Genomic DNA, 24,624 nt, shown 5'->3' with positions numbered 1-24,624 from the left:
TTTTGGTTACGTGAATTGTTTTTGTACAGTTTGAGTGAAAGTTATAAGTGTGCCCATCACCCAGATAGTATATATTGTACCCCTTAAGTGTGAATTAACTATACTCTCCTCTCCCTTTCACCTGCTTGATTTCTGTTGAATTTTACTGCCATATGTGCACATGAGTATTGATCAATTAGTTCCAATTTAACGGTGAGTACATGTGGTGTTTGTTTTTCCATTCTTGTGATACTTCACTTAGAGGGATGGTCTCTAGTTTCATCAAGATTGTTAAAAAAGGTATTAGTTCACCATTTTTTATGGCTGAGTAGTACTCCATGCCATACCTATACCACATTTTATTAATCCACTCATGTATTGATAGGCACTTGGGTTGTTTCCACATCTTTATAACTGTGAATTGTGCTGCTATAAACATTTGGGTGCAGCTGTCTTTTTTACAGAATGTCTTTTTTCCTTTGGGTAAATACCTAGTAGTGGGATTGCTGGGTCAAACGGTAGGTCTACTTTTAGTTCTTTGAGGTATCTCTATACTACTTCCCATAGAGGTTGTACTAGTTTGCTGTTCCACCAACAGTGTATGAGTGTTCCTTTCTCTCCACATCCATGCCAGCATCTGTTGTTATGGGACTTTTTGATAAAAGCCATTCTCACTGGAGTTAGGTGATATCTCATTGTGGTTTTGATTTTCATTTCCCTGATGATTAGAGACACTGAGCGTTTTTTCATATGTTTATTGGCCATAAGTCTATCTTTTGAAAAGCTTCTGTTCATATCTTTTGCCCAATTTTAATGGGGTTGAGTGATGTTTTCTTGCTGATTTGCTTGAGTTCTTTGTAGATTCTGGTTATTAGCCCTTTATTGGATGTATAGCATGCAAATATTTTCTCCCACTCTGTAGGTTGTCTATTTGCTCTGTTGATTGTTTCCTTAGCCGTGCAGAAGCTCTTTAATTTAATCACATCCCATTTATTTATTTTTGTTGTTGCTGTGATTGCCTTTGGGGTCTTTTTCATAAATTTTTTGCCTAGGCTGATATCTATAAGAGCTTTTCTAACTTCTTCTGGAATTTTTATAGTTTCATGCCTTAGGTTTGTCTGTTATCTATTGTGAATTAATTTTTGTGAGTGGTAAGATGGGCAGATCCTATTTCAGTCTTCTACATGTGGCTATCCAATTTTTCCAGCACCATTTATCAAATGGGGATTCTTTTCCCCGGTGTATGTTTTTGTCTGCTTTGTCAAAGAACAGATGGCTATATGAAGATGGTGTTATATCTGAGTTCTCTGTTCTGATCCATTGGTCTATGTCTCTCTTCTTGTGCCAGTATCATGCTGTTTTGGTTACTATAGCCTTGTAGTATAGCTTGAAGTCTGGTAAAGGGATGCCTCCCAATTTTTTCTTTTTGTTTAAGGTTGCTTTGTGTATTCGGGGTCTTTTCTGTTTCCATATGTAGCATAGAATTATTTTTTCTAGATTTGCAAAAAATGATGTTGGCATTTTAACAGGGATTGCATTGAATCTGTAAATCACAATTTTAACAATGTTGATTCTGCCTAACCATGAGCATGATATATTTGTCAGATTTCTCTTGGTATTGGCTCAAAATTGTGAAGCAAAGGGAAAATTCTAGGAATACTTTCTTTTAAAAACAATTGCTTCCAAATGTGAATAAAGCTTACAAAATGTGGCCAACTATTATCCTTCAAGACTTATCTTTACCTTCATCAACTGTCTGTGGGTTTCATGAACCCAAATGATCGTCAACTATTGGAAGGGGATTGTTTTCAAAACTCCTTTTCTTTGACAAAAGAGCAAAGGCAATACAATGGAACAAAGGTAGTCTTTTCAACTAATGGTACTAGAACAACTGGATACCCACATGCAAAAAAAATAAATCTAGATACAGATCTTATACCTTTCACAAAAAAATAAACTTAATATGTATCATAGACCCAAATGTAAACCATAACACTATAAAACTTCTAGAAGACAACATAGGAGGAAACCTAGATGAACTTGGGTATGGTGATGACTTGTTAGATACAACACCAAAGGCAAAATCCATGAATGAAATAATTGATAAGCTGAAATTTATTAAAATTAAAAACCTCTACTCTTTGAAGGACACTGTTAAGAGAATGAAAAGGCAAGCCACAGATGTGGGGAAAATATTTGCAAAAGACACATTTGATAAAGGACTATTATCTAAAATATACTAAGAAGTCTTAAACATCAATAATAAGAAACCAGTCTAATTTAAAAATGGGCTAAAGACCTGAACAAATACCTCACCACAGATGCTATAGAGACAGTAAATAACTATATAAAAGATGCTTCATATCATATGTCTCCAGGGAAATGTAACTTAAAACAATGAGCTACCACTACACACAAATTAGAATGGCCAACATCCAGAACACTGACAACACTAAATGCTGGAAAGTCCTTGTTAAGAAAAACAGAATCCTATGGTGTAATTCACAATGGTTACTTCCTTCCACACCCCCCTATTAGAAGCATGAGGGGATTTTTCTCAGATATTCACTGTGGGAACCTGGTCAAGCTCCTGCAGGTAAAACTCATAAAAATGTGGAGGGCATGATGACAGGGTCCTCCTGGAGTTTTTATCTCTCAGAGTTGTTCACACTGAGCCTCCAGAAATTTGTCAATTACACTTTAGATTTTTCTATCCTGGCACCAGTTCCTGCAGAAGTTTCCACTCATGGGTTTTTGCTCTCATAAATTGTGATTCTCTGTATTTGCCCATCTCTCCAACTTTTCAGGTAGTAATTTACACTGTGGCCTCACTAATCTGATGAATCTAAGAAAAGTTGTTAATTTTACAACTATTTACTTCATTTTAGGATGGAGTGATGACTTCCAAGCTTCCATATGCTGGACTGGAAGAACCATGATTTTTTTTTGATGTGTTTATTTTTGAGTTTCTTTAAACAGAATGTAAATTCCATAGATTAGAAACTGAGTGGATCGTATACCCAGGCCCTGGAAAAGTGTGTGGCACATGATAGATGCTCAGCAAATATCTATTGAATGAATGAATGAACAAATGAATGCATGGATGAATGAATGAACAGAGACTATTTTCTACCTTCTGTCTTTTTAAATCTGCTCTATCCCACTGTACTAAGAGTACTCAATCCATGTTTGTTGCTTTGTATTTTATTATGGACATGCTTGCTTCTAGCATCTAATCATACTCAAATGCCTTAAAATGTTTCATAGTAATTTTCTGATTGTCTCTTTCCTTTCTCAGCCCATCTTCCTTTAAACATGTTTTTAATGGGTTTCATTCATTATGCTCCATTTTCTACTTTCTCTGGGTATTTCTTAGAATATAGTTCATATTTTATCTCACTTTCAAGTCTCCACTTTTAAACACATTGTTTCCCCACTGTTTAATCTCATATACTTCTGAAAAGAAGTGTTTTGGTAGTGTGAAATAGTACACTTACAAGTATATTGTGGCCACTTCTTGGGGAGAAATCAGAGTCGCTAAGTGTCGGGTAAGAGTTTCCTTCTAAGTTAGGCAGCCTGTCACACATGGAACAATACTCCCCAATATCAACACATTGAATGACTAGGAAAGCATCACCCTACATGCTAAAAAGGAACATAAAGCATTGAGTTTTTTTGAAAGTCTCTTAATAGTCAATGACTTACACAGTGATTTTTCATCCAGAGGGTATTCTGCCTCTTGATTTTAGATAGCCAAATAAATGAAAAGGCTCCAAACATTTCAGAAATGGTCTTTACCTCTAACCTCATGAGCGGCCAAATAAGCAGTTTGTAATTGAAAATCTTTTTTGTTTGTTTGTTTTAAAAAATTAGCCATCCATTTTTCTGGGATAAAAATCTTAAATGTGGTAAACCTTAAGTAATACTTATTCTTTTTCATTTAAAAATAAAATGGTTTTCATTCCGTTTTATAATCATTTTTTTAAAGTAGTTACTCAAGTTTAAGGTTGTCACACTCAGCAAATAAAAATTCAAGATACCCAGTTAAATTCTAATTTCAATAAACCAATGCATATTTTTTTAAAAAAATACTTCTTTAGTGTATATGTGTGTATCCCACACAATATTTGTCCCATGCAGTATTTAGAATAAACTTATACTAAAAAATTAGTTGTTGTTTCCCTGGAATTCAAATTTAATTGGTTGTCCTATATTTTTCTGGTAACCCTACTCAAGTTACACATCTTATAAAAAATTGGAGACATGTGGTAGGTAGATGTTTAGGGAATTGATGCTCTTTGTTTTGCTTGGATCAAAACTTTGATTGCAGTTTGTGTTAAGAATACTTTTGATGAAAGGATGAGCTAAATTATGTGGAAGCCAAATAAATGAGTCAGAACTGCGGTAGGAAGAATTTTGATTAGGTTTAAGGAAAGCTATTTTCACTGAACAGATAATAGGTTTTGGATATATCTCCTTTCAGTAGAAACTTTTTCTCAGCCTCATATTTTCTTTATCCCAGATGCTCTGAGCTATTACTGACTATAAACTTTAAGACATAGCAATATAGATATAGGGACAAGGTGCTTTGAACAACAGAAAAAAGTAGATTAAATCTTCATGAAAACTTAGATTGTTAATAAAGATAATTTACTGGTTATGACTCAGAGGAATAAATAGTTGAAAGGAACCGAGAGCACTCTTCGATAGAAATCTTTGTAGGTCCTAGATCCTGAGAGAAGTGTTCTGGAGAGAAGGCCTTAATATTTATATAATGATCTTGAATTTAGGTTTTCACGTGAAGGTTTTCCGTTTGCAAGTAGACTGTAAGCTCCAAGATGGTAGATCTTTACCTCATGCATCTTTGTATCGCCCACAGTCCCTTGCAAATCAGGGGCTCAGGAAATATTTTCCAACTGAGAAATTAAAATCCAGAGTTTGTACCAAAGGAAGCATTTGGCCTTGAACACCCTGTCCCCTTTGTGCCATAACAGCGGATTTCCAGCACGTAAATATGGATAGTTTGCTACTCTACTCATAGCACCGACAAGCTGTCACATCAGCTTTGAGTGTCTTTTGTTGGTGTGTCCCGAGTTATTTTCTTCCCACTGAGGTCATCTAAACAGTCTTGTTTTTCTGGTTCTTGGTTGAACGCTTTGATATCCTCCTGCCTGTCTTTAGCTATTCCAGCATCCATTATGTTCCCTTTGCCTGTCTGACTTATCACTACCACTTCCTGCATGTGTTCCCAGAGTAGTGTTTGCTCCATTAAAGGGATTTCCTTGTGGACGGCTCTGCCCAGAATATGTGATGCAATATGGACGATGGAGAGAATCTGTTCAACTGCACACCTATCTTTTTTCCTGTCCCTTCAACTAAATAAACTGTTTATCACCAAGTTGTGCTTCTGAAGCACTTTAATGCTTGTCACACTTCATCTGTGGCCGCACGGGTCGCAGTAAGACAGTCTTTTCTAAGTCTTTGTTTATGAAAGATTATTTTGAAAGTTAATTTTTTAAAAGACGTTTCTTTGTTTCTTTCTCCCACCACCTCTCTTGTTAAAGCACAAATCTTTAACAACCCCACCTCAAGATATTTTTATAAAATTTTATTTACCTTTTTGAATAGGTAATACAAACACATTATAGAATCCAAAAGGTATAGGTACTATAAAGAGAAAGTAAATACCCTGCCCCCCACCCCAGGCACTGGGCAAACCACCTTGCAAGGAAACTATTAACATAGTACGAGAATCCCTCCACATATGAACCATACTTTCACAAGCATATATATCTTTTTACAATGTAAAAGGAAGTATACTTTAAATGTTGTTCTGCCATTTGCTTTTAAAAATAATTAATATTTATTAAGAATATAATCCTAGTTTAGTACACATACAGCTTTCTCTTTTTTAAGTGACTTTATAATATCCCATTTTATAGCTGTGTGATAACTTATTTTACTAGGAACTTATTAATAGGCATTTAGAATTTTTTCCTGACTTTTGCTACTTTATACAATGCTACGGTAAATATCTTTAAACATATGACACTTCATATACATGTAATATCTGTAGGCTAAATACCCAGGAATTAAATTGTTGGGTCAAAGTCAAAATGTTAACTAGACTGCTTTAATCATTATTATAAAAGAATATTCTCAAATCAGTTTTGTTTTTATTGGTCCAAAATTTCTGGAGGAGAGGGTCTCTAGAGTTTTCCTTTCCACCAGGGGCATCTTATTTTGCCTGTTATTTATGTTAAAAATACGTATAGAATTAAATAAAATTTTAAATGTTCTGAGAAATCTTATTATTCAAAGGTATAGTAGTAATAGTAGTAATAACAGTAATAATAACTAGGTGAGTAGTAACTAAAGTGAGTCTGTGTGAAGTATAGATAGTGACAGGTAATTAGTTTCCTCTTAATTTTTAATTTACTGAAATTTAAGAACTGAGAATTTTATATAAAGGATTTGCCTTAAACAGAGAATTTTATGTAAACTATTTGCCTTTATATGGCACTTGAAGAGACTACTTGGAGGAGGTTTTAGACTCTAAAACACAGAGAACATCAGAGGTCTACAGATCGCCTTTGTATAGATCACTTCTAACGCTGCCTCAGATAACTTAACCACATAAATTCTATATGTGATCTGCTATCTTCATTTCCTGAGCCCATTACAAGAAGAAATTCTTACTCTCTCTTTCTCTTTTTGCCTAGGATGGATGAACAGCTTGCCTGATGCCACAGAGGACAAAGTAAGTACTGCAGAATCTTTCCTCCCTTGTTTTCAAACAAGATAGCAAGAGCCCAGACTCTTCAGGTACAGCTCAGACTGATTCTGCCCAGGTAAATCACCCATGTTCTGACTTCCAGCAATGAGGCAGGATTGGGAACACTTTAGATGAACAATTCTCTATAACTGGTATCACATTAATCCTGGCAAAATATCTTTCATTTCTCTCTTTCCACGCTCAAGAGTGAAAACAGGCCATGTCTTTTTATTACTCACGTTTAAGCCCGTTCTCTAGACTTTGATTTACAGCGTTGAGTTGAGTAGGTGCTCGGAGCTTCCTTCAGCCAGCTCCTAAATGTGTGTATTCCGTGATTAAACAATGTCAGCTTCATGGCATGACTGGGTTCACATCAAAGTTCTATTATTTGCTGTCACGGATCTTTTGTGCTGATGTTTGCGTATCACCTGGGGACAGAAGTATGTTGAAACTTACACTAAGATTTCCTCTTTCTGAGAAGTCTGAATTGCTTGAATTTGGTGGCTTCCAAAAGTTCAAAGCCTGAGAAGCACCCAGTGCATTCTCATTCATCGTGAAAGAGAACATTGAGTGGTACTCAGTCATGCAGTCTTGCTGTTTGCAGTTTGGGGGAATTGGGAGCAGCTGGTTACACAGTTTTCAAGTGGCATTATGGTGGAAAACGGCAATAGGAGACAAGATACAAGACTCACTTCTCAAACAGGACCAAATAACATTGTTTTATTCTTTTCTATAGAAATCTTCATTGTTGCAATTTGTAAAAATTACTGAGTTTAAAATGGACACCTCCGTAATCATACACAGTTTGGCTTAGGAGATATTTAACTTACTCTACCTGGTAACTGAGTCATTGTCATCATCCATCTTGCAGCCTTCCTCTATTTACCCATAGAATTGGCTATAGAGCAAACCCTTTACTCATTGGTGCCACTCTAGGTAGTTTAAAATATGCTTCACATCAAATATAGTTATTGATTTCTTAGGATGATCTAGAAGACTAAATAAGATACTATGTTGTTAAAGCTCTTAAATTAATAGCACTGTCCATTAAAAATATAATGCTAGCCACAAATGGGAGCCACATACGTAATTTTAAACTTTCCTAAAGCTCAATTTAAATTGTATGCAAAAAACAGGTGAAAATGATTTTAATAATATTTTCTTTACTGTATTAAAATAATATCAATTTAATATTTAATCAATATAAAAATACTAATGAAATACTTTACATTCTTTTTTATACTAAGTATTTGAAATCTGGTCATTTTATGTTTATAAGACATCTTGATTTAGACTGACTACATTATAAGTGTTCAATAGCCACACATGGATAATGGCTAAGACCTTGAATAATGCATTTTCTTAGAACAATGGCAAACAGTCCATAAATATTAGCTATTTTAGCTCTTACCATTCTTTTTCTCTTCTCTTATGGCACTTTTTGACTCCACTCAGCATTTATATACTTTGTCTTTTTATGATATCGGCTTTTTGTCTTTCTTCTTCTAGGAAGAATATTCATTGGAAAGCACTTTTGTTTCCTGTAGACATCTATTCAGCATTTATCCATTGAGAATCCACCATGTTCCAGGCACTGGAACTATTTTTCAGTTTTGTATTTCCCTTAGTGCCTTATAGAGTGTTTTCTCCATGGTAGGCACTTGATAAATATCTGGTGTGTGAATTGCCTAGTTTTGTGTACACACACATGCATTTCAGAGTAGTTTTTTTTTCAATAAAAGTTATGGTTTTTACAGATTTTTCTTTTTAATTAACAAGAAATGGTTTTGAACAGTGACAGTATTTGCTTTGATTGAGTTTGAGAATTCAATCTGTCATAGGAGTTTTATTATTATTTAATACTTACTATTATGTAATCATAGAGTGATAGCTCCACTGATGTATCCTTCCAAAAGCTGCATTGCCTCTTAAAGACACAAACTTGACACAAGCTCATCATTTATGTGTTGGAAATAAGCACACAAAACTGGACATGTTTATGTAGTGTTTTAAATGATCAACCAAAATAATATGAAAATCCTATTCAAACTATAAAAGTTGTACAAATATTAGCTGTTGCTAATATTGTTGTTAATAAATTACAGTGGTTTTTATCATTTGTTCCACAGATGGTTGACCCATGCCAACCTCTGTAGGGCAAAATAAAATGGATCTGTGCTTAAGCAAGTATAGAAATGATATGCTGTATACCATACCCCAGGGATAAACATTAATAATGTGTATTAAGATATTCAAAATTCTCATAAGTTTAGTAACAAATCTATCCAACTTCATTGTAAAAACTGGTATACTATAGATCACACAGAATCTGGCAAATTCTAGATTAAAAAACTAGTTATACAGGGGTCAAGAGGACTGTATTTTAAGCTTGGCTCCTCACTACCTAAAATTGAATCCTTCTTTTTCCTTTCAGTAGATTTAAGGGGTACAAGAGTTTTTTGATACATGGGTGAATTGAATAGTGGAGAAGTCAGGACTTTTAGTGTACCCAATACCAGAATAGTATGCATCGTACCCTATAAGTAATTTTTGATTTCTTACCCTCCTCCCACTCTCTCCCCTTCTGAGTCTCCAAAGGCTATTATACTACTCTGTATGACCATGTAGACTCACTGCTTAGTTCCCACGTATAAGTGAGTACATGCAGTATTTGTTTTTCTGTTCCTGAGATGCTTCATTTAGGGTAATGGCTTCTAGTTCCATACAAGTTGCTGCAAAAAAAATTATTTCATTCTTTGGTGTGGCTGAGTAGTATTCCCTGATGCACACACACACGTGCATCACACACACACCACATTTGGTTTATTCACTCATCAGTTGATGGGCACTTAGGTTGATTAGATAATATATCTTTGCAATTGTGAATTGTGCTGTGATAAACATGTATCTTTTTGACATAATGATTTTTTTCCCTCTGGGTAGATACCCTATAGTGAGATTACTGAATCAAATGTTACGTCTACCTTTAGTTCTTTGAGGAATCTCCATACTGATTTACATAGATGTTTACTAATTTACATTCCCACCGGCAGTATATAAACATTTCCTTTAACCACATCCATGCCAACATTTGTTGTTTTCTGACAACAGAATAACTAGAAATCAATTTCAGGGGGAATTCTTCAAACTATATCAATATGTAGAAATCAGTCAAGCTGCTGTTCGGTGATCTTTGGGTCAATGATGAAATCAAGATGGAAAACAGTGGAATCATATTCAAATCTTCCAGTCTCTCTGCACCTCAGTTTCTTCCTTTGAAAAAAATATAAATCGATGATTTTTCAACCCTGATTGCAGATCATTACCTCCTATGGAATATTTAAAATAGATTATTGAGTTCTTATCCCTAAAGAATCTAACTCAGGGGTTTGGGATGTGGCATGGATGTCTTGTGTGTGTGTGTGTGTGTGTGTGTGTGTGTGTGTGATGCATGCACGTGTTTGTGCACACACTAGATTCTAAAGTAAAATATATTGCTTACAGTTGGCTAATTGGAAAATGTTCAGGTAAAAATGATCTCTAATTTTGAGCAGACATGTGAGAGAAAGAACGATCACAATATTTGGGAAATCAAGATTGTATAAGTAATGTTTGCAGAATCAACAACCAGAAGGTGCTGTGGCATTAGTTGGAATTCTGTGGGGAAGGATTCAAAATATGTCAAACTGTGTCAAATTGATCCCTCTATCCATGACTATGTAGTTGGGATGTGGCATAAATCTTGGTTTCAGGCTGTCTGTGCCTCAGTGGGAATAATTCTCTGTAAACTGATCAGCCTCTGATAAGGTTCTCTCTTTTATTTGTGTGTTCTTAGAAATAAAGGAGAAAAATTAACCCACCCCACCTAAGAAGTTGTTAATCAACACTTAACAACTTCCTATATCAGTTACATTATATTGATATATTATAATTGCTAAAATAGAATAATGAACACAGGGTTTTAGTTTTGGTTTGAAGAGATAATTGGGATTTGGAAATGTGATACATTTTAACCTTATTTTTATTATATTAACATATCAGAATAGATTTAGTTGCCTTCTTCTTTCTTCTGCAGACACAACTAAATACACCTAAACCAAACAAAGACTAAGAAGGCCCTTTCTGCATAACAGGATTTTCTGTGTCATTCTGACATGGATAAGACTGAAATAATCACTCCTAAACTAAGCCTGTCAGGCTAATGGTTTCAACAAAGATTCTATTAAGGAGGGCTTCCAAACTGATATACCACAACCCCAACAATACATCTGAGCCTTTTATAGAAGTCCCCTCGGACTGAACTTGGCTCCCTCCACCTACACTATGGCATGTGACACATAGAAGAAAAAAAACATCTGAGCAACAATCTGAGAACAGATTTGAGGGTATTTAATGAGATTCTGAAGAAGATTACAGAAGTTACACCTGAGAGGCAACATGCTAAATGTGTTTTCAAAGTCAAATGGCAACTTTGTTGTTTTGCTGGTTATTTAGATTGTTTCTGACTCCTCTCTTGGATAGTTTAGTTCAAGTCTTCACTAGTAGAATTTTAAAATTTAAATTATTGAATGCTAGCTTAAACTGTTTTCCATTCATATGTACAAAGTCTGAAGAAGAGAAAAACAGTTTTTAATTCCAATATGTTGTCTATCCATGATTTTATAAATGTGCAGAACCAAAATATTTTATAAATATTTTTTCTAATATCTTGCTCATGAATTTTTACAATGTTTCAAAACTATAAATCTCAAAGTAGTAGATATTTTCCAATAAGGCATCACCACTATCTATTATTTTGTGATATCATTTTTGTATATATGCATATGTAAAACAAAGGTTTTGTATAAATCATCTTCTTACCAGATAAAAGCAGATATGAAAAAAATAAGTATTGTTCAGCTTTATAAATAAGATATTTTCTCATCATAATGTAAATGGTTAAGGAATATCATAGTTGTTTCAGTTTACTCTAGGATCTTTTAGTGTGCTTTTTGTTCTTAAAAAGCAACTGATCCAGGAGACAAAACATATAGGTAAAAACTAAGAATAAAAAACAGATAACAGACACAGAGCACAGAAGATATTCATATTGGAGTTTATTAGTTGTGACATTAAAATAATTGTGATTAATATTATAAGTTTATAAAACTAAAAACAAAGTAAAGAATTTCTATAGAAAATTGAAATGTAAATAAAAATCTAATGAAATTGTAGAGCTACAAATAATAACTGTTATTAACAGCTCATTTGATGGTTGTAATGGGTAGAATAGTGGCCTCCAAAAAGATATGTTCACATCCTAATTCCCAGAAACTATGAATGCTACCTTACTTGGAAAAAGAGTCTTTTCAGATGTTATTAAATCAAGGATCTCTAGATGAGATCATCCTAGATTGTATGAGTGGGCCTTAAATCCAATGATGAGGTCCTTATAAGGGACACACAGATGAGAGATAAATAGGGCAGAGGAGGAGAAAGCCATGGGAAGATGGAAGCCGAGATCAGAGCCACAAGCCAAGGAATTCCTGGAACCACTAGAATCTAGAAGGGGCAAGAAAGAACTTTCTCCTAGGGCCTCCTGAGAGAATTTAGCCCTGTCAACACCTTAATTTCAGACTCCTGGCCTCCAGAACTGTGGGAGAATAAATTTCTGTTTTTAAACCACAAACTTTGTAGTAATTTGTTATAGCATCCCCAAGAAAGTAAGTAATGCTTTAATAGTGATTAGACACAGCTGAAGAGAAGACCTTTGAGTTAGAATATAAGTTAATATAAAATATCTGAATTGAGACATAAATAAAAATGTATACAGAAAACGGCATATGAGACATAAGGGATACGGTAAAAAAAAATTACATCCATGTGATTGTAGTCCCAGAAGAAAGGAAGAGAAAAAAATAGGGCAGAAATAATATTTGAAAAGATAATGGCTAAGAGTGTTTCAAAATCAGTGAAAATCATCAAACCCAAGATTCAAGAAATTCTATAAAACCAAAGGAGAGGCTTAAAAAGTTGAAACAATGAGACACATTTTTACCTAAACTGATGAAAACCAAAGGTAGAAAGGACTCTTAAAATGAGCTAGAGATAAATGATGCATCACTTTCACAGGAACCCCAATGAGAAGGACAGTAAACTTCTCTAAAGAAAGGAATCCAAAAGGCAATGAAGATATTTCTTTAATTTCTTTAAAGAAAATAACTGTACCCCTGTAATTCTATACTTGATGAAAATATAATTTTATAGACAAGCAAAAATTGAGAGAATTTGTCATTAGCAGACCTGATAGAAATAGTAAAGAATTTCTTAAGGTGGAAGGAAAATAATCTCAAGAAAATGCTCAGAAATTCAGAAAAACAACAAAGAAAGTAAACAGGGAAATTCAGATGATTTCTAACATAAAAAATAATAATGTTGTGTGGGGTTTCAAATGAATGTAGAATGAAAATATGTGACAAAATAGTGCAAAAGGTAGAAAGAAGCAAATGGGCTCAATGTGTTCTAAGGTCTTTGTACTTTTTAGGATACAGACTGTAACCACTTGGGTTACCCACTAAAAAAATGTTTACCCAATCCTTTGATATCCTTATATGTGGTCCATCATTGACCAAAATGTCACTATGCAGCACATGACTGTATATATGTATGTGTGTATATATAACATTTGTATATATATATGTTTAATATATTGATAGAGAAGGGAAATGAAACTTCCTTATATAATTAATATATATAATTATATAATGAAAAAAATATATGTGTATATATAGAGAGAGAGGGAAGAGAGAAAGGTGGTAGGTTTAAATCTAAATAAACCATTAATTACATTTTATATCAATGGTCTAAATATATCAATTAAAAGTTATTGTCAGAGTAGATTTAAAAAATCATAACTATTTAAAAGAGAAACACTTTAAAAATAAAGATACAGGAAAGGTAAAAGAAAAAGGAAGATAAAAAAATATACACTGGAAAAAGTAACCCAAAGAGAGATGGTATAGCTATATTAGTATTCGACAAAATATTGACAAATGTAAAGGAAAGTTCAGAAAGACAGTCAATCTACCAGAAAAATGTAGCAATTCAAACTATATATAGCCTCTCTCTCTCTCTTTCTATATCTAAAGCAAAAATAACTGAAATAAATGAAAAAGTAGGCAAACCCACAAAAATAGTGGTAGATTTTAAGACACTTCTGTCAGTAACTGCCAGAACAATCAGCAAAACAATCAGCAAGCACATAGAAGATTTGAACAACTATATTATAACAAACTTAATTGGTGTATAGAACATAACAGTCAACATCTGTAGAATACAAATTTTATTCAAGAGCACACAGAGCATTTACCAGCACTGAATTCATGCTGAGCCCAAAATCAACTCTCAACAAATTTTAAAGAATTGAATTCTTAGAGGGTAGCTGCTAAAGTTTAATAAATCTAGAAATAAATAACAAAATGATAAATAGAATATCTCCCAAATCTTTGGGAATTAAGCAATATACTTCTAAATAACTCAGTGGTCAAAGAAAAAAATCCTAGAGAAAATTAGAAAATATTTTAGCCACATAATAATGAAGATTGACATACCAAAATTTGTGAGGCATTGCTAACGTACTGCTTAGAGAGAAATATATAGTATTTAAAACATAAATATAAAGTACACCTTAAATGCATATACTAAAACAGAAGATTTGGAAAACCCAAATGATTTAAATATACAACTCAAGATGACAGAAAAGGAACATCCAATTAAGGCCTGCAAAAGTAGAAAGAAGAAAATAATATACATAGAACAGAAATGAATTAAAAAAAGAAAACAAAAGCAGGTTAGGCACAATGGCTCATGCCTGTAATCTTAGCACTCTGGGAGGCCCAGGCAGGAGGATCATTTGAGGTCAGGAGCTCCAGACCAGCCTGAGCAAGAGTGACACCTCCTCTCTACAAAACAATAGAAAAAATTAGGTGGGTATGGTGGTGCACACCTAAAGTCCCAGCTCCTTGGGAGGCTAAGGCAGAAGATCCCTTGAGCTTAGGAGTTTGAGGTTGCAGTGAGCGTCATGCCATGCACTCTAGCCAGGGTAAAGACTCTGTCTCAAAAAACAAAAACAAAGACAAAAACAGAGTATAATGGTATAATGGGAAAATCAACAACAAAAAAAATTGATTCTTTGATACTACACTTGATCTTAGCCAAAAGGCCGAGAAACGATTAAAATTGTTTCTTTGGAAAGGTAAATAGAATTTAAAACTCTGGCAAGTCTGAAAAGAAAAAAAAGAAGGAAAAACACAGAACTGTTACAGGAAATATGATATGGACACTGGAATGTTAATGAAAGAATATGATGAATGCTTTTAACAACAAATTTAAAAACTGAAGTGAATGGGCACATTTCTTCATAAATCAATTATGAAACTAAAACAAAAATAAAAAGATTATTGAAATAGTCTTATATTAATTAAATATGTTAATTCTATGCTTTAAAAACTACATTCCCAAAAAAGCCTCCAGGCCCAGATGGCTTCACCAGTGAATACTTTTTAACATTTATGGAAGAAGAAATATCTACATTACACAAAGTATTTCTGAGAATAGAAAGAAAGAAACCTCAGCTTGTTTAAGACATAAGCAGAGATGCAAAAATGCTAACTAAATTTAGCAAATGAAATTCAATAATATATGCAACAGATAATGCATTATGACCCAGTTGGAATTATTGTTTAAAATTCAGAAAACAATTAGGATGATTTACCCCATTAACAAAAACAAAAGGGCAATATTCAGATGGCCATCTGAGCAGATGCAAAATAAGCATTTGATAAAATTCAGCAGCCATGATAAAAACACAACAAACTGTGAGTAGAAGAAAACTTTCTGACTCTAATAAAAAAAAATCTAGAAACTCGAAACAAATGTCATCCTTGATGTTAAATTATTAAAATCTTTCACCCTATGATAAGCGACAAAGCAAGATGCCCTTATTATCACTCTGTTCAGCATTGTATTAGAAGTGTAATATGGCCAGTGTAATATGGCCAGAAAAAGAAATAAAAGGTGGACACATCAAGAAGAGAAAAATAAAAATTGCCACTAGTCCCTCTCAAATGATAGTTTATGTAGAAAAATCTATTAAACAATAGATTAAAATAAGTGAATTGAGCAAATTTACTTAATTCACTTATAAGTATCAATTTCATTAACCTGTACAAGGTTAATATAAAAGTATCAATTAAATTTTTATATTATAGTAACAAAGAGTGAAATTAAAATATTATAGTACAAAAATATCTAATGCCTAGGACTAACAAAAATTGTGTAAGATCTCAACATAAGAAAACAATAAAACTTTATTAAGAGAAATTAAAGAATTAAATAAATGAAACAATTATCATTTTTGTGGATTAAGAGATTTCACATTGTTAGTATGTGAGATTTTCCCAAATTGATGTACGGAATAACTGCAATCACAAATGGAAATCCCACTGATTTTTTTTTTGGATAAAATTTGGCAAATTTTGATTCTAAAAATTATATAGAAAGCAAAGGCCCCCCTCCGCCAACCAAAAAATCAAGACAATATTGAAGGAAAAGAACAAAGTTGTATGATTGTTTGACTTACACTACCAAATATCAAGACTTATTATAAAGGATTTCAGCATAAAAATTTTGGGAGGAACACAAACATTCAGTCTATTGCACCTTTCTTTTAACTTTTAAATATTAATTTGATGAAAAGAACCAATTGTTTTTGGGTTTTGAACTATATGTACTAATTTCTCTTTCCATTGAGAAGTAACTGTACTTTATTATGAATTTCACTTTAATATTCCCATTTTTTCTAACAGTTAACTTGCTTTTACTGAGAAGTTGTGTGGTGTTTTCCATTTGGCATTTGAGCAGTATTTTCACCAGATGAGGAAGACTTAACCCATATTTTCCTTCTATATGGAAGGACAGTAGGAAAGAATGAAAGGCCCAGAGGGTAACTTTTCCAGATCTTTGTGGCCCCTAGGGCAACCCACCATGTTAAATAAGCATTGATGCCTCTGCCTGAAGAGAAGAGACTGATTTCCTTGGAATTGTGGTTCCAAAACACATTTCTCACAAATCATTCTCAGCAACACAAGTTGCTGGGTACAGAAGAACGCACAGGTTGTGCAGTAGACATCAAACCACAAGTAATCCAAGTGATTAAATAAATATTAATAGTATATGGCAAATGAGTCTTAAGATAATTCTGCATTTTAAAGCTGATCACCATGGTTTCTAAGAGGAGAATATCGAAGGGAACACTCTGCCTAATTCCCATTTGCCTGCAGGTTGATGCCATCATTGTGGGTGTTTGCAACAATGGCTCCACACCTCCTGTGCTGCCAGCCCGGGCATAGCCAGCTTCTTATGCCAAAGCTCTTACTTGAGGACATGCAAGTAAAGGTGTGCTTTGAGGAGCACGTGTACTGATTTAAGAAAGCCATGGAAATTTATTTTTTTAAAGCCAAAATATATTTTGCTCAAATACTCAAGGTTAGTTATTTTCAAATAAACAAAATGGAAAAGATAATGACTATACTTTATTATGTAAGAAAAAAGACATCTGAGCTAAAAATGTGAGTTTTAGGGATTGGGATTTATTTCTCAGAGGGATATGACTCAGCTGCTTAATTGTCAAAGAAAAAGAAATGCATTTAAGTTAATTTGACCAAATCTGACAGAAATCTTTAAAAGCTATTTTGCAATAAACTTTAAATTGAGCAAATTTCAGAAACAACCTCATTAAACATATTCAAGGAACTATGGAATGAAGTTCTTTTGACATAAAATGGTACTTTGCTGACTGAAGAAGTGTGGTATATTCTGAAATGATGTGCAGTTATCTTGCTATAAGAAGAAATACATCTTCATTGTTGTGATAACCATCTTTGTTTGAGCTGCAGAAGACAAACACCCCAGAATAATACTAGAGAACAAAGGCTGTGACTTGTACTCAAGATTTTCATGAGGTAATGGAAGAAAAATCCATTCTTTTTATTCCATCACCTCATGGTAATGGTGGGGAGAGAAGGTAAGTAAGCCCAGTGTACTTTGCAGCATTGTTTAATTAGCATTATTAGTGGTAGTATTATCTTATTTTCCCAATACCTCTCTAAGGTAAATATTAGGGATCACAATTTACAGATGAGAAAACTGAGAGAACAAATAGAGAGTGATTTCCTAGTAGTGTGCAGAGCAAGATTTAAACCTGGATAGACGTTTCTGTCTCTGATGTGTGTTCTATTTCCACTTTATCACCTTTCCTCCATTATATACATATATACATAATTATATACAATAGTATATCCTCTGAATGATCTATATTATTTACAAATATTTTATATAATAGATACATGTCTTTCTCTGTTGCCTTAGCAACCGAGCCAATGGAACCTCTTCAGTGAGATGATTAGAGTTGGCCACCTTTGAAGAAAAACTGGTCTGCTAAGCCCAGGGGGATGGGAAGCGAGCAGACAGTGGGCAATCAGGAGGTGGAGTTCCACCTGGTCTGGTCCGCACTCCTCTGTCAGCTTCCACTCAGAAAGGAATTGGGAAATGAATGGGAGGATTACAGTTGGGAAGACAGCCAGGCCCTAGGATAGACCACTGAGTTGGCACAAATTCTGAATGACCATGTGTTTATGTACCCAACTGCCAATGGGGTACTGCTGTGGCTCATGTATACACCTGTTGCGTGCAGGCAGTTACTTTGCACAAAGTTATGTTTTTCACTAATGGTGGTATTTCATTTGAGTCACCATGGTGCTTTATATTGATCCTGCCACCGTAAAATTTTGAATTAATGCAACTAATCTTCCAGAAGGCTGCCATCCAAACATTAGGAGGGAAATTGGATTATTGTTGGTTTTCATTTTTTTTTAACTTGAGTACTAATGGCACACTGACTCTTGAATTCAACCAAAGTACATGCTGTATTAGTGATGACTAATTTTTCTAAGTAACCAGACTTCAGACCTTATTCTATTGCACAAGGAGGTTAACAATGATCAGGTAGAAAATTCTGGCTATTTTAAAGGTCAATGCAAAAGAAGATGAATTGTTGTTAAAAACTCCTTCTCTTGAACACAATTGTATCACCAGAAAGATACTCCAGAAAATTGTCTGAAAGAGATAAAGGACAGAGGAAAAATGTTAATTCAGGGCTATTTTGAGTCCAAAAATCAAGGTGCAGAAGTTAGGAGATGTATAAACTGAGGACTAGCGGTGGCTTCTCTATCATTTGCCTCCTCTCAATGTCAGGAATGTTCCAGTTTTCTAAGTCCTATTGTTCATTATACTTTTATTATTTTGGCTGCATCCTTATCCCTTTGGAGAAGTCTTAATTTGAAGCAAATTGTGTTTGTTTGATGGAGTGGGGAGTGGTAACCCATGATGACTGGGGCTTTTCTCCATGTTCATATATTTCACTTGTGAATTTAAGTTTGTCTTCACTCAGAGCTGCATTACTAGGGTAACCCCAGTGTTACAAGTAAAAATGGAATGAGAGATGCTCAGTTGCTATTTCCAAAACTTTAAGGAAGTCTTTCCTTTAACTATGTTCTCATTTTCTATGCAAACTGTAATGGACAAGGAGGTTAAATAAGAAGACTTTTAACTCTTACATTAGATTATAAAGAAAGCATTTCGTGAAACTGTATTTTATAACCTGGCAATAATAGGTCAAATAACATGATTCTAAATATAGATTCCATCAAATATTGGCCTAACAAAAAGGCTCCTGGCTGTAATTGATGACTCACTTGGAGACAGTATCAATCAAGAAATGAATGTAGTAGACGTCAGAATCTGCTGTTACAGCATTCAACTAGTTTGCATCTTTAGCAATTATGACCCTGCTAGTGGATCAGCATTGCTGTGGAACCTTAAGTACACACATTATTTGTTACATCTCCACCACACACACACACAACCGGATCCTGACACTATTTCAGTAGATCTAGGGTGGGACTTGAGGGCTCTCTGTTTTCAAGAAACCCATAGATAATTCCGGTGGTCAGCCACTTTGAGTTTTGGTTCCATCACTTATTATTTGTGTGATTCTGGGCACATCTTTTAACCTCTATGTACTCTGATTTCCCCAGATGGATTACATAGGCTAATACAGATTAAACAGTAAGTTATTATATTAGAATATATAAATAAAAGTAGCTTTAAACATCCATTTGGTTTATGGCTTTAAAGTATTGCCAACGTTACTCCTGTTATTTGCAGTGAAGGTGTACTCATGTTTATAGAATGGGTGTGGTTCATTATCCCTGAAACTAAGAAAATAATTATTTAATGACTATTCTCTACCCACAATGCAGTGGATGGGAAAGCTTCCTCAGGGATTTCCATCTTAGTTCAGGCTTCAAATATTTGATGATATACAAGATAGCACACTTCACTAGAGCACAATGGTTGAGCACATAGACTAAACACAGAGTGCCTGGGATTTTTGTTCAGATTCCACCACTTCCTAAATATGTGACCTTGTACAGATTATTCAACCACTCTAAGACTATCTATAAAATGGAAGCTTCCTGGGGCAGGGACTTGATTTTTCTCACTCTCTAACGCATCTTCAGTTCCTGGAAGAAAGCCCAGTACAAATGGGTGTACAAAACATATTGACCGAATTAACATATCAACTAATGGTAAATGGGGTAATAATCATACTATCCTATAGAGCTCTGTGTCTGGGACTTAATAGGTGCTGCATGTATATTCTATATGTACCATCATGTACTCAGAATTCATTAAGGTAGCCAGATCTACTGGCTTGAATGTAAGTCAGTCTACTGTAATATCAGTTACATTTATTGGGACCCAATAGTTAAGACTTACTATTAATTGCCATGGTAGATAAACACCTCCTTAATTCCATTATTTTACAATTTTCAAGCTCCTTACAAAAGATGAAAGCACTGTTTTTTCTCTCTTTGGCCCTTCGCTGTGTCCCATCACCACCCACCTTAACCTTCGTCCACTCTGCTGTGGAGGCCGACCATCGTGGACTGTACCCCCTGGCTCCTGTGCCTCTGCTGGCCTTGGGGTTTGGCCAGTGGCAGGTGTCAGGAGGAAATCAGAACATGTCTTCTACAGCCAGAGCTCCTGTCAAGCAGCCCCCTCCCCGTTTCTGTGACAGTATTTGATAACTATTCAGTCCTCTTACTGCTTTAGACCTAGGACTGGTGACAGTTTCCTGTTGGTGCTGGTCGCTGTGTTATTCATCACATATTACTAGTTCTCTAAACACAACCACATCTCTGCACATGTTCCCTTCACTAGTTATATTTAGTTAAACCCTTTGGAGTGTGCCATCAGTTCCTTGCTGAAACTGAACAACAATAAACATTATCCTTCACTTAAAGAACTAGCTTTGCACCAAACAGGAGATGCCGAGCACATTTCCCCTTCCTTATATTGTTTGAGCTAGTACAGCCACGTGAGTGGTAGGAATTGCAACAGCTCTGTGCCTTACCAGTCCCTGAAGATGACTTCCTTTTAAATATGAGAACACACAGAATTTGCAGATGCAGTGAACTGTGTGGGGGTGGGATAAGGCGGTGGGGGGTGGGAGGGTGGCGCAAATGGTTAATGAGTGGTGTAGCTCTTTACCCACAAAGGGGAGAGGAAGTCATCACCTATCATCTTCCTGGACAATTCTGTTTCTTGCAACTTGGGAAACATGAAACCATGAAGAAAACTGCAAATATATGCTTGTTGCATATGTGTCTGCAGACACATTTTCATTGTCTTCATTCAGGGAAGTATTTGAGCTATTCACATCCAAAATAACCCCTATGACATCTTCAATATATGTCCGTGTTTATAATGTCATAATATGTAAATGCATTTAGAATATTTAACACATTAGAACACTGACTATTTTAGAGGGGAGGATTTAGAAGTGAATTGTCTTTTCATTTTAAATAAAATACATCAGGCCAATAATTGTGATTAGGCTATTTTACATGCATTAAAACACAATGAAGTGATAGAATCTTTATGTATGTTCAATTCCCTTGATCCATATTCAAGTGTATGCCTCAGCTCCAGGTTAGAGCTGAAGGCATATTCCATTCCAAATACAGGATAAATATTTACACATGAAATTTTCAAGGAAGGGCATTTCAGTGACAAGGAGTAGCAGAGACAAACTTCATGGACAGTTGACAGAAAAATGTTTCTGAGAAATAACAGTCTGGGAAAAGAAGACATTAGCTATTGGAGGAAAAACAGTGGACTTTAAGGTTAATGAGATTAACTGGGAATAATTTATGGACAGACTTGACTGTTAGTCTCTATAGTTTGAGATTGCAGTAGCAGAGGTAGCCAGCTCTAGCAGAGAAATTAGTAAGTGGCATGTACCAATTACTACTTATTTCCTTCTGTATACATATATGGGTGCCTTAAAGAAATAAACAACCAACTGAGATAATATTTACAATGCCAAGAAATTTGACACTTTATTTTTTAGGTGAGAGAAAGGCACTAAATGTTTTTGAGCAGAGGAATGGCATGATCTATGCTGTATTTTATACAGAATTATTTTGAATGGTGTATAGGATGCATTGAATGGCGGATATGCTGCATGGAGAGATCAACTAGGGAATTGTTGCAATGATTCAGGCAAGAGGTAATGAGGGCCTGCATGAGACTATTACCAGTATAGATGGAAAGGGAAGCGGTGTGTGAAAGGAGAATTAACCAAATATGAACATGGATTCAGAGAGGTGAGTTTAGGGGAGAGAAAGAGGCCAAAATTATTTATAGAATAGTTTAGCCTCTATGGTGAGAACAATGATGCAATGAAAATAAAGGGTAATTACAAAGGGGAGGTTGGAAAATTAGTGAAATGGTGAAGTCAGGTTAAACTGGCTGAATTTGAGGGGTTGACAATATATGTTGTCTATGCAACAGTTGGAAGCTCTGATGTGAAATTTAAAAAAGGATTGGGAGGTACACATGTCAACCTAAGAATCACATGCATGGAGTTGATTTGTTAAGCCGTAAGTGCTGTTGCAATCACCAGAGAAGTGAATATGATGAAGGAAAAGAATGAGGTATGAGTGGAAGAAAAAAATTTGGAGGATGCTTATCAGTTGAGGACTTGAGAAAAAGCTCACATTCCATTTTAAGCTTTAAAAGTACTTCCTCATGCATTTCCTAATTTGACCAACAAGGTAACACTGAGAGGGCGAATGGTAGTAACCTTGAGAAAAGAATGCCCAGATATGCTCAGTGACACACCTGGGATCCCCCAATAAGTGGGAAGCAGAATCAAAACAAAAATCCAGGTCTCTTTTCTCCTCAGCTCAGCACACCATGCTGCCTCCCAGTGCCAACCTGCCCAACAGGGGGCTCTTCGAAGGGTACGTCCTCAAGCCTCAGGGGTCTGAATGGAGAAGCTTGGGGAGAGAGAATAGGCCACCACGGAGGCAGAGCGCCATGCCATTTCAGCCAGACTACCTTTGCTTACACACCAAACTTTAACCTAGTACTTTATTTGTGCATGGGGTTCCTCAGCCCGATCAGTGCAAAAATCACAAGCTCCAACACTCCTTGACGTCATCTAGCTGTTTCTAACAGTAACTCACCTTCTTGATAGGACTGACATTATTCTGTGAAGACTTCTTTTATTTTACTGAAGGATCGTATTCACGGACCAAAACAAAGGGGGAGAAGGCATTTTTGTATCATTTGTGTCTCTTATATTGTGCTGTTCTAAGACAGTCTGTGAGCTTCAAGTCTGAGTGGCAGGATATCATATTATTCTAAGAGGGCATAGCATGGTCTCCTAATAGTTGGAAAGAGTTTCTTTGACTTTTTCAGCACATAACTTACCAAGCGATGCTTCAAAATTAAAGAGGGGATCCTTGAATATAGGTGTCAAGCATCTTGAAAGGATTTTCAACAGGATAATGAAACATAAACACAAACAAAAACATTTAGGTCACTTCCCTAGAATGCATAAAATGTATTTTGAGTTTTGCTAGGTGTGCCACTTTTTTTCTTATTTTGTGCCTTATGCATTCTTTGCATTTAGCTTATTCATAGTGATGTGAAAAAAGGAACTCTTGTTGAACTTTTGTTCTAGTTCAGAAATCATCACAGAGAGCAACTTTGGATTCCATGGAGACCCAGATTTGAAATATATTCCAATATGCTTAAAAATTAATAAACTGCGTCCCTTTAGTGATGTAAAATATGTAGAAAATCTCACTCATAGGAATGAATTAGTCAATTAATTAGAGAAAGACCTCTCCCCCACTGAAGGGTCAGCTGCATGAATCCAGGCATCCAACTGTTCTCTAAATACTGCAAAGCCCTGGGTGGAAGGAAATGATGCTGACATTTACCAGGATCCAGGTACAGGGCTAATGGCTTTGAATATAGTATTTAATTTGATTCTCCTATCAACCTTAGGAAGCAGGGATTATCACCAGAATTTTACACATGGAGACACTGATGCTTAGAGAAATGGAGGTATAAGCCCAAGTATAAATAGGGGACTTGGAATTTGATCCTTGATCAACTTGACTGCAAAGCCTGCTACACCAGGCTGCCTCTAATCAGAATCTTCTGTTGGTACACACAGGAAAAGCCTGTTTTCTGACTGACCTCTGTGCCAATCAGAGTTTGAGCAGAGAAGAGGAGGAACCAGTGCAACATGTACCTGACCTTAAAGTTTTTAACATCAATAAAATTACATTTATCAATTTTTTATGGTTAATATTTTTATGTCTCGTTCAAAAAATTATTTTCTACTCCACAGCCAGAAATTTTCTTCTAAAATTTTTAAGGCTTACATTTGCCATCTAAATTCTTAATCT

At 35.1% G+C, this 24,624-nt stretch overlaps 1 pseudogene; it reads right to left on the bottom strand.

Moving 5' to 3' along the window:
- Window positions 1-14,789: 14,789 nt before the first annotated feature.
- LOC123648776 lies at window positions 14,790-14,966 on the bottom strand (annotated as a pseudogene).
- Between the last annotated feature and the right edge of the window lie 9,658 nt (window positions 14,967-24,624).

The sequence above is a fragment of the Lemur catta genome, chromosome 12 (genome assembly GCF_020740605.2).
Source record: "Lemur catta isolate mLemCat1 chromosome 12, mLemCat1.pri, whole genome shotgun sequence".
NCBI lineage: Eukaryota > Metazoa > Chordata > Mammalia > Primates > Lemuridae > Lemur > Lemur catta.
The sequence above is the reverse complement of the archived record's forward strand: the minus strand, read 5'-3'. Positions and strand labels throughout refer to the sequence as shown.